The following is a 13033-nucleotide window of genomic DNA, read 5'->3' as shown; positions in this document are numbered from 1 at the left end:
TCGTATGAGCTAAAAATTTCGCTAGACTATAGGTCTATGTTGCATTCTCGTATTATAATTTATATATAAATAATACATATGCATTTAGGTAGGCGTGTGAGTAATAATTCGTATTTATTTGTTCCAGTGGATGAGTCGTAAGCTCGTCTCGTAGTACTGGTAATAAAGGGATACAAAACGGAAAAATCTCCGAACTAGGTAGTAACAGACATTTTATATACCGTATATATATATATCGTAATGTTGTATGCATACACATACAACCGTGGTCCCGTGATTAACTTGTCTACAGGTAAAAGCAAAACCTTGCCTAACCCCTAGACACAATTCCTCTACCTTTACCCGCATACAAATCAACCACGAGCACACTTGGACGGTAAGTAGACCCCCTGATTCTTGTTTTATCAGCAGAGTAAATTATCTGAAATTACACCCCTTTTTTTTCTTCTGGTGGCGATCAAGCTTAATTTTTAGCACTTCAGGAAATACAGGTAAAACTCTTATTTCAACTGTAACAATTTATTATAAACCAAATATATATTCAACAATAACAGTAAACGCTCAAAACACGAAGCAAATCGATTCAATTTTTCAACTTCTTCAAAAAACACATGAACAAGAAATTACTTGAAAAGTTAACATTAATTCTTTCAGAAATTCTTCTAGTATTTAATAAATTTCCAAATAAGTAAAGCATTAAATTTCCCGGAAAAGGTATTTTATCTTCCAAATATCCAAATTTTTACTGTACACTTTTACTTCCCTTTTACCAAATACTGATAAGTGACTTATTTTTCTTCAAAAATTTACAATCTTTCCTTCCGGTAGGTTAGGAATTACTACTAATACGTCTACTCTATCATTTACTCGTATGCTCATTCCTGTGTAAATCCAAATATTAAAAAGCGCTCAAAAAATCAATAAAGCTTAACCATACTCATAATTTATTGGGATCCGAACCTGTATTGGGATCGGAACCGGTATTGTGATCCGAACCAAAGGAATTGGGAAGCTCACGCACTACGACGGAAAATAATGAGAGGTCGAATAAATTTCAAATCTCCTTCCACAGCCAAAAGAAGTAAATAATTCGACCTCCCTTCGTTTTCCAACACAGTACTAGATACATACCCAATTCTTCCAAATTGGTAGAAATTGCACTCTACTTACCAAGCACGAATATGGAAACACACATAAAAATATTCATTTTAATTATTCAATTAACATAATATTCTACAACCACTGAATTCTTATATCCTCATACTAAGAAAGCAAGCAAGTAATTCCCAGAAACATCTCCAAATAGAATTTACAGGTTTATCCTACCAAACAAAATTTCTCATAATTTCATATTATTCTATCCACTACCGTCACCTACCAATTCAGGTCTTCAAGTGGGAGAGCTAAGGATCGCACGCACCTAGCAAGCAACAGCTTGCAACACCACAAGTGCTGCTATCTATTGACATTCGAGGGAACTCCTCGTAACCAGCACCTATAACTGAATTGGAAGGGCATCTAGCGAGTAGAAGTCGTATTACTTAACCCCTACCCTTACATAAAATGTACAACATTCCAATCTATTACAAATTATTTTTTTTTCTCTTCGACGAAAACGTTAATATACGTTACATATTGATCTGTCTGCCCTAAAAATAATTTTACAACCTTCAAAAGTATATGCGTTAAGGAGAAGAATAATGATTTTAATCGCAATTACAGAATTCCATGCATTGCATGCTTATACAAAATTTTTAACTTACAGTTCCAATCCAGCTATACCTTGAGGACGAGCTCGATTACAAAGGCTAGACAAATCCGCGTACATAGAAGTTTCCAAATTCGGGTAAATGCTGGAAGATCTTCTTCCCTCATGAAATCGGACATAACCACAAAATACATTAGGACCAAAACCACGGACAGCTCGTGCAGGATACAAAAATTAAGCGACAAAAACAATTCAAACAAACATATTACATATACATACAAGATAAAATAATAACTTCTTACATTTTTCCTCCCGTACGGGTTACCTTACACATTATTCCTTACAGTACTCTCTACCTTGATTCACGGGTTGCGCATTCCTTGGCTGTATATACCTTTTACAATGTTGAACGTCTTTTTATCTTAACCTGTGGGTTGTCCAATTTCTCCAACCACAAAGTATTCATTGTAGGTTGACCAACTATAAAATAAGGATCCTCCCAAATTCCTGCAAGTTTAGGGTTAAAGTGTTCTCTAACGATGCCTTCATGAACCTTTTAGTCAAAACTTGATCTCCAATTTTAAAAGTAACTGGTAAATGCCTCCTAGAGTAAATTTTCTCACATCTTTTCCAGGCGTTTTCTAAATTCTTTTTAATAATTTCATCCTTCGTATTCTTGTCTACTTCGTCGTCTAAAATTCCCAGATCTACTAGCCACTTGACATCAAGCGGGCTATACATGGTTCTTCCATAGTAGATCTCACATGGAGAAACACCCGTAGTTTCATTAAGACTAACATTGATAGAAAATGCAATTTTCGGTAACAAATGGGCCCAATTTCTCTGATTCTTATCAATGTATGCCTTCAATATCCCTTTGAAACTACGAATTGTTCTCTCGCAGATATTCGGCGACGGATTATACGGCGAGGTTTTTATGTCCTGTATTCCTAGGCTATACAGGAAATGTGTAAAATACCCCGAAACGAAGTATGTCGCACAATCATGAACCAGTTTAGAGACAAACCCAGTTCTTAAAAATATGTCCATTAATTTCTTACATATTGCTTGACTAGATAATTTCCTTAACGGTTCAAGAAATACAAATTTACTACAGGCATCTACAATCACCAATACATACTCATACCCTTGACTACTCGGCCCTTTTCCTGCTACATCAATAAAAAAATGTATTATTTGGAGCCTTTACATGTCTCGTGTAATAGTTCCCTTGAGGCAAGGTATTCCTATCTCGTATTCTTTGACAAACAGGGCACGATCTCACAAATTCTTCGATGTCTTTAAACATATTCGGCCAGGTCATACGTCTAGCTATGGCGGCAGTTGTCTTCACCCCTCTATGAGCGCCACTAATCAATTGAGAATGGAAATAGTCAAGAATAGTTTGCACTAAACTCTGAGGAACTACTACTCTATAACCATCCCCAATCTGGCTTTTTGTTTTCTTTAATGAGATACCTTCTCTTAAAATATAAGAATCTACGCTTTCTTTCTTTCCTAATTTCCCTATAATTTCTTTAAGACCTGTATCTGATTGCTGATGAGATTTTAATGGTTCATTTAACAACGGCAACTTCCAAAAATTTACACTTAAGTTAACATCTTTCCCATTATCTTTTATGACCTCAGCTGTATTGGGTTCATTCGTATAAAACTCCAGATGATTTCCTATACGTGACAAAAAATCCGCAGCTATGTTTATGCTAGTTCTAATATGGACAATTTTAAATCTAAACTGGGAAATTTTCTCCATTAAGGTGGATCACTACCCGGAAGTTAGTATAAGCATTAGTTCATTGCCTTAACCAACGTGTAAAGAAATGGCACATATTATAAGTATTACACTATAAAATAGTAATGCGTCAGCTACAACATGACGTAATATTTTCTGTGCTTATGTATTCTGTTAGCTAAAAAAGTAACATATAAGAGGAAAACTTGATCAGTTTTAAGATGAGTACGCAAGATGGCGCTTGCTGTTAGATTTTACTACTTCTGTGCTCGGTTTTACTAAATTTTTACTTACAAGCATAAATTATTTTACAAGTAGTTGTCCCATTACGGAATATGGATATTATATTACCATTTTTTGTGCTATGTTTTACATTTTATCCAAATATTATTTTGTGTTTACGGAAATAGTTTTAGCGGCTGAATCTCATGCTTACGCAGGACGCCATAATGCTTCGTTGCCAAACTTACATGTGTACTGTTGCAGTCACAGTAGTAGGGCAATTCCTTGTTAGCGTTTGAAGTCCAGAGGCGAAACCTGTGAATTGTGACGAGGAAACGGAAGGAATCATTTATATTTAACTGTTTGTTTGCACGTAATACAAAGATAATCAGTCGACTTCTTTTTACATATAAAACAATTAGGCAACCCGATAAATCCTCGATAGCAAGCTTGTTCAAATTATAGGCGTTAAAATTTCAAAATTGACCAGATTTTGAAAAAAGTTTAAAGAAACCATTTTTGAGATACAAGCTTCATTTTTTTACTGGGGTATTTTCTTGGGAACTCAACGGAATGGTGAGGTCAAAACGTACGCATTTTGCAAAATGAGGGAACTTATTGGGGAAGGGTTGAAGGGTAATGGCGTCTTACAACTTTCAAATTGCATCCTATTTGGCACACCGGATAAATAGGCTAATAAAATTTATTTGAAACCAACTGTATTGTCATTCAAAGGTCACTTTCTGTGTGGGCACCTAAACATTAAACAATGACATTTGTCTCCGAAACGCTTTGCCGCGGGACTAATTTCAACGCGACTCCCAACCCAGCCGGCCTCTGTGCATTGTGGAAAAAAAATGAAATAATTCAGTTTAACATCCAATGATTATGCTCTTTAGGCTAAGGAAGACGATGATTAAGGCAAGTGGATGATGATGGAAGAATTGATGGAATGATAAGAAGGGAGGAAACAGGAGTATCCCGAGAAAACCCATGGACATGATGGTATCCATTGTGGAAGACGGTGTTTCAATATTTCATCGCTAGCCATTTATTAAAATTTTTAACGGATTTCAATGACGATTGTTTGAAAATAGTGGCCAAACTTCAGACAATATTTTACGGTATTTCGCGAGAAATGTGACCAAAAAACAAACAATTGGCTACAGATGATTTATGCAAACTGTGGTTTTCTCGAAAATAAAAGTCAACTGGTTCACAACTTTCAGCGCACATTCCCGCTAATCATTTTTTTATTTGGTCTATTTTCTCGTTGAATATCTTAAAATATTTCCTGGGGTTTGGCCTATATTTCCCCATAATCGGCATTCCAATTGCTGAAAACTAAGCACATGGCTAGCAATGATGTATTAGAACACCTTATTCTGTGATGCATAAGCATAGGCCGAAAGGATTCGGAGTACCGCGGCAGGGCAAACCTGTCTGGCGCTGCTCGAGCTGTTTGGACCTAGCTACAGAAGGGGAAGAACCAGGCCAGTAGTCAGTCCAAAAATGCAGGGGAGCGGTAGAAGTTAGGGGGGCCGATCAAACCATATTATATAGTTCATCACCATATTGTTCATTTTCAAGCTTATCGTGAAAATTATGGGGAGCAGTAAAAATTTAGGCGGAACACGGCCTCCTAGACCCCCCGAGGATACGGGCCTGGGAAGAACAAAACAATATACATCATCACAAGTTTAATTATGAATATCACGTTGTTCTTCATTGAATTTTGCACGCCTGGCAAAGCGTTTCCAAGACAAATGTGATTGTTCAATTTGAAGGTGGCCAAACAGGAAAGTGATATTTGAGTAACAATATAGTCGAATTAACTAACTAACTCACTAACTGTATGGTCTATGGAACCTGGAGGTTCAACGCCGTGTTCACAAAAGCTCTCCACTGACTTCTATCCTTAGCTAACTTCATCCAGTTTCTACTCTGTATTCCCATCTCTGCTAGATCCATCTTAATATTGTCCTCCCATCTGCGCCTAGGTTTTCGTAATGGTCGTTTCCCGATTGGTCTTCCATTCAAGACCTTGAAAGCGTTTATACTTTCTTCCATTCTAGCTACATGACCCACCCACCTAAACCTCCTAGACTCCTAATATGCCAAGTGAGAGGCAATTTGCATGGTGTAAAACGCCATTACACTTCACACCATTCCAAATAATTGCCCTTATCTTATAAAATGCATACGTTTTGATCTTATTACTGTGTTTGGTATCCACGAGAACTCCATGATATCAAAACTGAATCATCTATCTCAAGAAATAGTTCTTCAAACTTTCTGCAAAATCTGTTCAATTTTAAACTTTTAACTCTCATAATTCGAACACGCTTGCGATCGAGGATTTCTCCGCTTGCCTAATTGTTTCATATGTAAAAAGGCGTCGACTGAGCATAATATCGAAACGAAGGCAGAGTAATATCCCAAGACCTTCTCTACTTAGTATTTAAAAATTCATAAAACCGTACAGCTTGATTTTTTTTCTATAATGAAAAGAAAGTATTCAGACCCTATAGCTTCACTTGAGAAACGCAACCACTCATGTAGAAATGCAAATCCTTTTTCTACTCCAGAGCTGCAGTGACTCCGTGGTAGAGCATTGACATCTTGTATGCGGGGTGACTGGTTCGATGGACACACACCATTTGTGTGTGTGGATTTTCTCAGTTTCTTTGTGCTCCTACTTTCTCATTCTACCATTTAATTCATTCTTATCATCACCGTCTCGTATAACCTATATGGCATAACCGAGACTCATGATTTTTTTTCTGTAACGGCCTATCATTGTGTTTCGAAGGAAAGATAGAAGGTGATGATGACAACGAATGAAATGGTTGAATGAAAGAAAGGGAGGGACCCGGAGGAAACTCTACTTATGGTTTGTCCACCACAAAGCTCACTTGGCGGCAGCTGTTATCCAGCCAAAAACCTGACCCACCAGAAGTGAGTGATCTATGTCTAGCTCTTATTGATCCAATATTCTGACGCATATTATCCGTGAATTCCGAATTGTAAGTGATACGTTTACCGCTTGCGGTTTCAACATAAGAATAAGGAGCGGAGATGGAACCCATGCTTGGGACGCTGAATCTATATCAATAAATAATTTCTTGTCATCGCTTACCGTTTTGCTCTATGTAAAGTGGAAGTGTGATTAGGAGCAATGCAGAGTGACTGGATGAAGTAGCTACAATCATTGGCATGTCATTGTTCAATCTGTAACATTATCCACGCGGTGCTCAGATATTGGAATATGTGGGCCAGGATGGTATGACGCCAGTTGATAGACGAACTGAAGCAGCGATGTGTTGATGTGTCACGAGATTTTGCCACGCCGTAAACGAGAAGGTACTGACTTTCAGAAGGGATTCGTTCCTGGGTATGAAATATGGGTGAACTATTACATTCCGGAAGTAAGAAAGCGAGCATGCAATGGCAGTATCCATTATCGGGCACAACCATCTACAGTGAAGTTGGTACTTTCTTCTGGAACCAAAAGGGCACTTTCTGCAAAACACTTGGAGAAATGAAGTAGGTTAAATATACTAGTAGATTTTAATAACATTAGCTGTAAATAGCTTGGTAGATAGATCACCTCTGGCGCACGAGATCGCTGGTTCGATCCCACTTTTCGCCAGGAAGTCTTTCTGTAGGACCCATAGTGTGCGTGGATTTTCTCGGTGTTTTTCCACTTCCTTCAGTCCACCATTTCGATAATCATCACTGCCTTTTTAGATTCGGAATATAATCTTGGAATATTAAACTAGAAACTTTCAAATAGCGCATTCGGCACCCTAACACTCGTGCTAATCGCGTAGTTTTACTCGCTGCGGGGAACTTATGCAGAGTCATCCTGACGCGTGATTACTAAAGAGTTCGACTAACAGATGTTTCCTGCAGTAGTCAGGCCTTTAATATGACGCTAATCATACGACAATACGACTCTGCATAAAGCCCTATCTCAGATTCCTCATTCCACCTGGATTGTGGAACAAAATCTGTCCATGTAAGTAAGCAACCTAGTAAAAGTTGGTAATAGTTTTCATTTAACGAAGCCATGTTTGGTCCAGAAAACGCTGGAATTTTAGCCATAATGATTATCATCCCGGTAGCCACTCCAAAATTGTAGGGGGCCCGGCTGAAGTTAGAGTGGCTGGATCCAACAATATTATAGTTCATTACCATATTATAGTTCATTTGGAAGCCTACCGTGAAAATTTTAGAGGGGCCAGCCAAAATTTAGGGGGGCCCGGTCGTCTAGACTCCCCAGGATACGGTCCTTATGATTATGCTATCTAAAGTAAAGTTACACTAAGACATTCAACTTACAAAATATATGCACTGGGGAACACAACTCACAAAATACCTGCACGGGAATACAACTGACAAAAACCACGCTTGAAGGAACTAAGTCTGTTTTGTTGAAAAGATCGGATTTGTGTAATGGTTTTGTATTTGTATACTTATTCTTATTTTGTACCTTTGAGACATCTAGTTATAGATAAACGTATATCTTTGTAATTTGCAGAGAAAATTTTACCACAAAAGTGGTTTTCGTTACCCCTAAATGCAGTTTGAGTCGAATTTTGCCCAGAAAACGCTGGAATCTTAGCCATGATATTTAAGCCCCTAAAGTAAAGCTACTCCAAGGATTGCAACTTCACCTATAAAATAACAGTTTTGAACCTACTGAGAATCTGTTTTTCCCTATCTATCTAGGTAATGATTTTGCATTTGTACACGTATCTTTAATCTGCACCGTAGAGGCATCTAATTATAAATAAATGTATAATGTTTAACTGCCGTTCTCTAAAAAACTATTATCATAGAAATGATATAATTTCCCCCTAAATGCAAATTGACTTAACCTTTGACCAGAAAACAATAGAATTTTAGCCATGATATATTAAATCTCTAAAGTAGAGATAAGTTTTACACCAAGGATTACAACTACGTTTATGAAACGCCATTTTTGAGCGTACTGAGTCTGTTTTGTCCAAAAGATGAAATTTATGTAATGATTTTGTATTAGTATAGGCATTCTTAATCTGCACCGTAAAGATATCTAGCTTGAGAGATACGCATAACGTTTCATGAGTTAAAAAAATCACTTTTGATCAAAGAATATACTTAATTCATATTTTAAAGCAGGCAGTATTGAGTAAAATGGAAATAAAAGCTCTCATTTCTCTTTGTTATAAATCATGTATAAAACGCGATCGTGCCAAAACACTTTTCTATCCGTAACTTATGTGGCAACAATGCATGTATTGCAATGTGCTCTGCCATCTAGTGAGAAAGTTTTACCCTAAAGGTAACTAGCGATCCAGCTTAAAGTACCGTATTTTCTTTGTTGTTTGTGATTATGCAATAACCAAGATAAAGCCTTCGAATCAGTGTAAACAACAAAGAAATTATGTAAATAATATTCAAAGCGTTCCAAAGCCAAAGATAAAGCTTTTGCCTCCAACTCATAAACATTCTTGCTCCAATCTGATGGTGTTATGGCTTTTGAAAACATATGTACTGGCATTAGATCACCGTCCTTATTATATTGTGATAATATTGCACTGTAGTTTTTTAAAGAAGAATCACAATGTACAACAAAACTCGAATTCATATCAGGAACCTTAAGGATTACCTGATCACAAAACGCATCTTTAAGTTTTTGAAAGGCATCATCATGTTCTCTAGTCCATTTAAACGGAACTTTTGCGGAACGCATCTCCTGTAATGGAGCAATGAGTTCAGCAAAATTGTGTACAAACTTAGAGAAAAATTGAAAAACCGCACACACCCTATTCAAACCTTTACGATTCTTTGGCTTTGGTAGATTTTTAATAGTTTCAAGTCGGTCCTCATCTATGGTCATCGTCCCACGTTCAAATTGAAAGCCTAAATATTTTATTTTAGTTTGAAATAACAAGGTTTTTGAAGGAGATACAGTTAATCCAACCTTCCGGAACCTACTTAGTACTTCCTCAACCAGTTTTTTTTTATGTGATTCCAAATCAGGTGTAAAAATTAATACGTCATCATAAAATATCTCTAGATTATCCCCAATCAAGCCATCTAGTATTTTAGACATCAAATAACTCAATACATGAGGTGAAGTTGATAGCCCCATGGGTAAACGATTGAACTGATTAATTTTTATTTTTCGTTACAAATGCTGTTACCTTTTTTACTATCTTCAGTAAGCAAACACTGAAAAAAACGTTTTGAGATCAATTTTTAAAAATATATGGTTATTTGATATACTAGAGATAACATTTTCAAGATTTGGCGACGGAAATTTATGCGTAATTATTTTTTTGTTGACAGATCCTTATGCCACGACTAATCTTTTACTATGGTCCCTATTCTCGACAAGGAAGCACGGGCTAGAAAATGAAGAGGCATTAATCTCTTCTACTACCCCTTCTTTAATCAAATCTTGAATATAATTATCCAATTCTTTTTGTTTATAATTGGGTATACTATACGGTTGTAGCTTTACAGGCGTGTTGTCTACTAATTCAATTTGATAAAAAAAAATCCTTCACACACCCTAAACGATCCGTAATTACATCTGAAAAAGAAGTAACTAAATTTTTTTTACATAAACTTGCAACTCTGGATCTTTTCCCAAAAGTTCCGAAGAAACTTTATAATTACCTTCTGACGGTGCTGCATTCTGCCCGGGATTAGTGACTTGGAGCACCTCATGGTCGACATAGGTTTCCAATTCAGCAGCCAATTGTTGCTCACCAAGCGCCTGCTGTCCTGATCTGCATGTCTGATTTTGCATGGTTCTAGGGAATCGAGCAGCCTCCTCAGCCCCATTCGAGCGTGCTGGAGTAGGATAGACTACGCTATCCCTAGAAGATAAAAAGTTCGTCCGAGGAGTAGACTGTTGCAGGTTAGGTGGGGGATTAATAGGTATTATTAACTTCCTAGCTTGAATTTTTTATAGTCAGTTGGACACATCAATCACCGCTTGATACTTTCGATGGAAACTATTCCCCAATAAGAGGTCAAACTCAGATGATGGAACTATATAAAAGTTTTCAGAAAACTGTTGAAAACCCATACGAAAATATAAGCGTACTCGTGATGTAACTGTCACTTGTTGTTCTTTAAGACCCACAACTTGTAAACTGACGTCTACTTCTCTGATTTTACACTGTTTTTGCAGATTCCTAAAGAATTTCTCACTTAAAAAGCATGATTCGCTTCCCGTGTCTAAGATTGTATTAACCAATTTCCCCTTTATATATGCAGGCACGACCAGAAGATCTCTATTCTTTTTAGTACATTGTGAAGAATTTACAGTTTGGAAACCAGATTTATCCACCAATGACTCTTGTTCAGAATTTCTACCAACAACACTGTTCCTCTTTTGAAAACGTTTCCTTGAACCCTAAGAACTAGCCACTATATTTTTTCGAATGACTCCTGTTTTCCCTTGAAATTGTTCACTACCTGACGACGGCTGAGTATTCCCTCCAGCAACCATTACATTTTGATTCTGTTCATTATTTACGTTCGAATAACTACTTTTTACCAAATTTAGGGATTTACATTTATTACTAGGTTGACTGATAACATTACAAAGAGCAGATTTATTCGTTGTTCCCTTATGGAGATTTTTATTTACACTACCTATTACCGGTCCTACAGCATTCCGTAGTCTATAATAATCGTTATTATATCTATACATGTTACCAAAATGTAAAGCTGCGTCCTCAAGCTGTTCAAAAGTCATCGGTACACCTCTACAGTTGAAAAATTTATGTACCATTGGACTAACCATATTACAAATTAAATTACAAACAACTGGTTCCTCGAAATTCATATCCAAAACACGTATTAAGGCTAATTTCTCTTCAACAAATTCATACAGTGTTTGATTTCCCTCATAACTCGGTAAAATTCCAACCGCATAAATTGCGTTCTAGCCAAAGGTGAGATGAATTTTATAACGAGTTGTCTACAAATGTCACCCAAAACTGAACCTGTACCAATCATTAACTGTAATAAGTAATTAGATTCTCCTTTAGTACGCGCTAAACTAGCAATTAAAATTACATCACACGGTAAATCTTTACTTTGCACAATTTTATCGTTTCAAAATTAATTGGATTGTTAATTCCGTGTTTGTCCCGTCTACTATAGGCAATTGATTAGTCTCGGCCAATAACAATTTATACACCCCTTCTGTCGCCAATTTGTTAAAATCAAAATTTAAATGTTCATACCGATTATTATGTCTCTCCACAGTTCGTCTATCTAAGCCTGGAACAGAGGAAGAACGTATCCATGGTCTCCCACGATTAGGTTCGACAAAGATAGCATCTGAATTCGGTTCAATATCCTGGAAACAAGGATTTTCAAACGCTACATAACCTACAAACCCCTCTTCGCTACTTGAACTACTACGTTCAAAATTATCAATATTTTCATAATTCTGCCTGTTAGCCATCTCTACTTTAACCAGAGTTCAAAATTATCCGTGAATTCTTCTCCTTTCACAAACAACAAATAAATGCTAGGGATGGGACTTGGGTATTTACCCACTGGGTAGGTAAATAAAATTGGGTAAATACCGAAATTTTATTTACCTACCCAAAAAATGGGTATTTATTACAAACCGCAACATTACATAATAAGAAGACATGATGAGTTCTAAAATAGCAGAATAAAATCTTCCAGATACAAATGTGGTTAAAGAAAGATGCAAACCTGCAACACTGGAAACTCAAAATTATACCTGGAAACATTGCTTCGAACAATTCCTTTTCTAATTAAGTTCAGTACTGGTACTGATTTGAGACTTTTTGAGAGCAGACGTGCCTCTTATCTTAATTGAATTTTCTAAGTTTTTTTTATTCAGGGAGAGAAAGAAAACTGAAAATTGATAGAAAGAAAAGCAATGTTTGGAGCGCATATAATGTACGAAGTGATAAATCAGTAAACTGCAAGTACCGTGGTAAAAACTGTAAACACAAATGTAAATGAAATGTCAGATCATGTGAATAAATGTTTTAGGAGTCCTGAAAGTCTAAAGAAAACTATTTTAAAAGATTTACAAGTGAGAAGTTTGTCTGATTGTTGTCAAAATACTGGGACAGAACAAGTGAATGAAAGTGAACAACCTACGTCAAGTTGTAGTAACAATAAAAGCATTGATGACTCTTTAGTGACGAGGCTGGCTGATAAAACTTTGATGCAGTTTCATATATGAAGAGTTCCTCCATCAATGTACAAAGTTCATCTAGTAGCATTATCACTTTTATGGATAAAATGACAGCTGATGAAAACGTAAGTAGCCTATATATGGATACCGTAACACA

The 13033-nt window shown here is 36.5% G+C and overlaps 1 long non-coding RNA gene across 2 annotated transcripts in view; it reads right to left on the bottom strand.

Annotated features, from left to right (window-relative positions):
• LOC145693369 (uncharacterized) overlaps positions 1-12710 on the bottom strand; it is a 156157-nt gene extending 143447 nt beyond the window's left edge. Inside the window, exon 1 of one of the 2 annotated variants that reach the window (XR_014132753.1) lies at positions 10356-12710. This is a non-coding gene — a long non-coding RNA (uncharacterized LOC145693369). Of the gene's footprint in view, positions 1-1763; positions 8511-10355 lie in introns of those variants that run through there. The other variant, XR_014132754.1, reaches the window with a different exon arrangement.
• Between the last annotated feature and the right edge of the window lie 323 nt (positions 12711-13033).

This window comes from Thermobia domestica, chromosome 8, assembly GCF_964235325.1.
Source record: "Thermobia domestica chromosome 8, izTheDome1.hap1.1, whole genome shotgun sequence".
Classification (NCBI taxonomy): domain Eukaryota; kingdom Metazoa; phylum Arthropoda; class Insecta; order Zygentoma; family Lepismatidae; genus Thermobia; species Thermobia domestica.
This window is presented reverse-complemented; position numbering and strand designations above follow the sequence as displayed.